Source organism: Lepisma saccharinum, chromosome 27 (assembly GCF_977018435.1).
Source record: "Lepisma saccharinum chromosome 27, izLepSacc3.1, whole genome shotgun sequence".
In the NCBI taxonomy this organism is placed as follows: Eukaryota; Metazoa; Arthropoda; class Insecta; order Zygentoma; family Lepismatidae; genus Lepisma; species Lepisma saccharinum.
Window position 1 is genome coordinate 51,209,220 of NC_139255.1, and position 5,057 is coordinate 51,214,276.

The window sequence follows — 5,057 nt, forward strand, 5'->3', positions numbered from 1 at the left end:
GTCTCCACGGGACTCTTCCCAAGCTCTTCCGTCCGTAGAAGTGTGCCAAATTAGCTCTCTTGGAGCCAGATCTGGCTCTTTCGTGCCCTCGTTCGGCTGTGAACTGGAACGCCCACCCCGTGCCCCACTATGATGCCACCACTGGTTCCGGCCCACATAGACCAACTTTTGTTATAATTATACATTTTGCACGTGACGTGGTATTGTTATATTGGCTGCGTCGCTCCTCCCACCTCCCCCAGCTACTTCTTTATAGCGCCGTGTTTGACGTGAAATTAACATAATATTGTTATCAGGGAATTCTTTATTTTCGATTTCATACGACCATCGGTGGATTATTGAGATGGGCGATGCCGCCGGATCTAGATGTTGAAAACTAAGAATAAATTATAATCAATTTAGAGTTAACGATAATTGCAGTGCCACACCCCTTTGACAACTAACATTATCCTAGAAGGCACTTTATCCAGACTTCGTAAATCTATAAATCTAGCTCCATGGAAGTCAGTTTTAACTCCATTTAAGTTGGAATTAAGTTCTTTTATGCGCATCAGGTTTGGCAACACTGCCAGGAGGCAAGGAGAAAAGCATTGGGAGTATGATTTGATCAGTGGCGAAGCGTAGATTTCATAGCAGGGTAGGCACAAAAGTGCGATAATTTCTATTAGTTGCTTAAATATGTAAAAAGAAAGGGAGGGGGGCTATGTCATGGAGAGTGGTTCAATGTCTCTCCAGACCGCTTCTTTACTTGCCTGTGGCGCGACGTTTTCAAAAGTGTTGTAACCGGCCATCAATACGATAATTATGTCTTAGACGTTCTCCTCCCGCCCACCAGATGTCATCGATAGATTTTGTTCATTTCGTTTTTTTTTATTTGTTATTAATTTTTCAACCCCTGATTTATGCACACACCTCCAGAAAGAACTACCAATCATGGGACATCGCGAAAATCCAACGAATAGTGCTTGAGAGCCCTGTTGTCAATTCTTCATCACTTTTTTTCTAAATTTATTTTGCAATTGAGGTAAAAAGGGGTGGAACCCCCCATAATTTTCGGGTCAGTCTGACGTTTGTGCCGTGAGCACACGACAGAATTCCGCACTTTCAGCGACTGTCAGTTCGGTATGTTCTACTGCTGCCAACTTAGTTCTTTTTAGCAAGACTTCCTCGCACCGAGGAACACACCATTGTTATATGTTGTCTAACTAAAGGAATGGTTGTAGTTAATTCCGGTCTTGGCTTTCTAGATAAATGAATTTCTGACACCTGTATGTGCAAGTAAACATAATTTAAGTTTTGAATATTTTCGTCTCATTTGTTCTGATCTATGTTAATCGTGACGATGAGAATGTATGGAGAATGAATTAAAGATGATCAGGAAACATTGGCATGACCACAATTAGGTCACCTGGCTTCGTAACGTGTTAGGATGCCCACCACGGGGCTTTCAAGAAGAAAACATAAGTAAAGGTGACCTCTCTCATTCAGTGTGTATACTTCGCATCCTAGTTTGTTCTACCCCTTGTGTTAGTAGACACCTTTACGTGATAATAGAACATAGGATCCTTGTTTGGGACCCGGCAACACGACAGGTTACTATGTAACATATAAACAGGTTATAATAAATGTAGTTGCTTGAGAGAATAGAATCCTAATTTTTAGGCGCACTTCAGCTCTTTTCTGCCAATCCAATGTGACAACACTGGCCTGTTCCGCCAGACCTGAAACAGACATGGCCCGCGCAATAACCCCATAACACAACGCCCTTTGTCCTAAACCCAAAAAAAGTCTTCCCTTGCATTGTACTCTCATTGAACGCCCTCTTCTCTTGTTATCCCTTCAGGGTAAACGAAACTGCCTACCTCTTCGCTTGTGTCGGCTGCATAAAAAAAAAACGTCTGCTTGTAACATTTATTCAACGACAGTGTTAACGCATTAAATAACGTTTCAACAACTTTGAATTTTTTAAAATATTTTGCTGTTACTTGCCACTGCTACTTGCAAAGGAAAATATAGTTGAAAACATTTTAGAAATGATTGTTATAAGAAGGAAACGTGAAAGACCAAAAGTGGGTCCTACCTTACCGATGATTACATCTTCACTCAATTAAGAACTCGATTGTTCTTGCATTTCAGTCCAGCACTTCTTGCATAAATCTGATCGCTGCACAAGACACGAATCACAAACAAAGTTCTACCATCACGAAACTCGCGCTCCGAGCCACGCTCCCTTGTAGCGTCCTGAGCAGAAGGTAAGTTTTCACAGAGAGGGAACGAGCTGGGAAATCCCCGTTAACGATAAAAGTAAATTATTCTATTTCCAGTGAAAGTAAAACTACTTTGTAAATATAAGGCGTAACTAGCATATTAATTTACATAATTTGGTATGAAGACTTACTTTACAAATATAAGTTCTTTGGACTTTCTGTTTACGCTACGGTGTTGGGTGAATCGACAAGACCATCAGCATTCTGACCAGAAAACGAAGTCAGAACTACAGTACTCCGTAAATTTAAATTTCACTTACACTTGTCGATGAAAGGAAGGAAAACCTAAGTTTCGTACAAAATATGGAGAATGTACAATGAAATAGAAATATCTCTGCACGAACACATGCTAATGTTTACAAAAAATGCCGGTACACCACAAATTTCCAACCCTGGCGGAAATGCAGTGTTGCTGATATTCTGTTCGTCCTAGTGGGTAACACCGCGAGGCCGGCCTCAGGAGCACGTTACAAGCATACGTACAGTACTCGTAAGATTAGGCTTCCCGCATATACCACCATACGACGGAATGTGAAGAGAAGAGGCCCGAGCAAATGTGCCTCACTCCGTGGAAAGTTCGTATACTGGACAGGGTTAGAATTTTTTTGTAATTATCATAAATGAAAATTCCAAACTTTTCCATTGCATCACATGTGTTTTGACGAAGTAAGTAAATACACCTTTAAAAGAGTGATGGTGTGGGTAGGCCCGGCCTCCTGGCCTCATAGGACGCTTCGCCACTGGATTTGATTCGTTCTCTTTGGAATATAAAACTTCCAATGGAATAGAAAAATATATCAACGGGAAGAGGGCAGTTTGAAGATGCATTTCACAAGCGGAAAAGTCGAAACTTCAATTTGATTAGCCTTAACTTGATGTTGAAGTTGATTCCCCATAAGGAATACATGGGATTTCGAAAATTCTTATTTTTCATATTTTTCAAACATCATGTCCAGCTTAAAAATCAACATAGAAAAACGCTTCCACTTTCAACATGGAGAGAAATTCATACTCTTTTTTTTTTTTTTTAGTAGCAGTACCTATTCGGGCGATATTGAAATAAATGCACATTTGCTGCGTAACTGTATCTCCTCCCCTTAAGTCCATATTCGGTCTACACTATGGTAACTATACTCTTGTCATTTCATACTCTTCGTCTTTTCCTGCTCAAAGTTTTCGCTCAAATTTCTCATATTTGTTGCTTTGCTTACATTTTGCTTCGTTGTTGCGTTAACTTGTGGCGCAACTATTCATATTTGTCGTTAAGCATGTTACCCTGCCCCCGTGTCAGGGCAACAGTGTTTTTTTTTATTCCTTATTGAAATATTTATTAATATGTTAATTAATTGGGTAATCAAGTGTATAAACATATATATATATATATATATATATATATATATATATATATATATATATGTGTGTGTGTGTGTGTGTGTGTGTGTGATTAGTGTAAATCAATTTATTATGCATTTTTAGGTGCTTATTCATTGCTGCAACTTGTATTTATAATTCAAGTGGTTGAACGATTTGATCTTAGACTTATAAGCATGGATTCCGACGTCTTGTTCACTCTGCGACGTGTTTTGCTTATTTGAAAAGTTTTCAACGTAATGATGTGTGTATACGGGCTCTAATATGGTAAAAATATTCAAAATATTCAAAATTATATATTTCCAAAATAATAAACTGGGTAATTAATATACGTTTCAAGATAATTAAGTGGATGTTTTATATAAACAAAAAATCAAAAGCGACACTAAATTGGAAAAGCAATATTTACGTCTTTGTCATTGACACATTTGTAAACGTATTTGAAAAATAATTGTTTTACGTCATTCCTCACAAATTAATACCTCTCCTCTGTATTAATTTATGAAACTCATATTTTGAAATTCGAAAAGTCTAGCATAATTAACTTACAGTAGTTTTCGGGGTGAAAATATACTTTCTTCAAGTTCCCTAGCAACGTCAGTTTCCCTGGTCAACAACAACAACACTGCAAACTCTAAAGAATTGTTTGGTGTTATGCTCTCAGTTAAAACAAGCACGATGTAGATATTTTGGCATTGTGTACACTGAACTGGACTGAATCTCCTTATGTAGATGTCACCCTTGTTTGAGACACGTTCTCTAACCAGGAGTTGATTCATCTGTGTGTTCTTGATCTGTGAGAAATAATGTAGTTTGACAATGAAGAATGAATCAAACAATGCTGGCAAAAGATGCGCCATTGAAACGGGTTGATAAGGACATGGAAAAATTGCATTTTCACCCTTAAGAAAGGGCTAATTGAGCGATTTTTAAATTTTCTCGGCATTTTGGCACAATCTCATGAGGTTCCTAACCAGGCATTTTTTGCCTCCTTCATTGAGAACATTTACGTCAATGGGATTAGGGCTATATATATATATATATATATATATATATATATACAGGGTGATTCTAAAGGTATAGTACAAACGAAAACCACAGATACCTCCCATGAAATAGAGACGAAAGTTCCCCTTTCCACTTTGCCGAGAGATGCCTCCGTGAGGAGCTAGACAACGCCGAAAACGTGAGAAAATGAACTTCACACCTCTGTACAGCCAGTACCAGTGAAGATAGAAAGGCGGAACAAACGAAGTCAAAAGGAACACCAAAGTCGCCCATCCGAAAAACACTAGGCGGCAGCTGCGCAACGCATGCGCATGGGGTTCCACAAAGGAAATAGGAGTGTCCCGCAAGACAAGTGAAAGGAAAGGGTAGCGATCGACAACGGTAGGGAGAAAAGAAGCTATGAAGCATGAA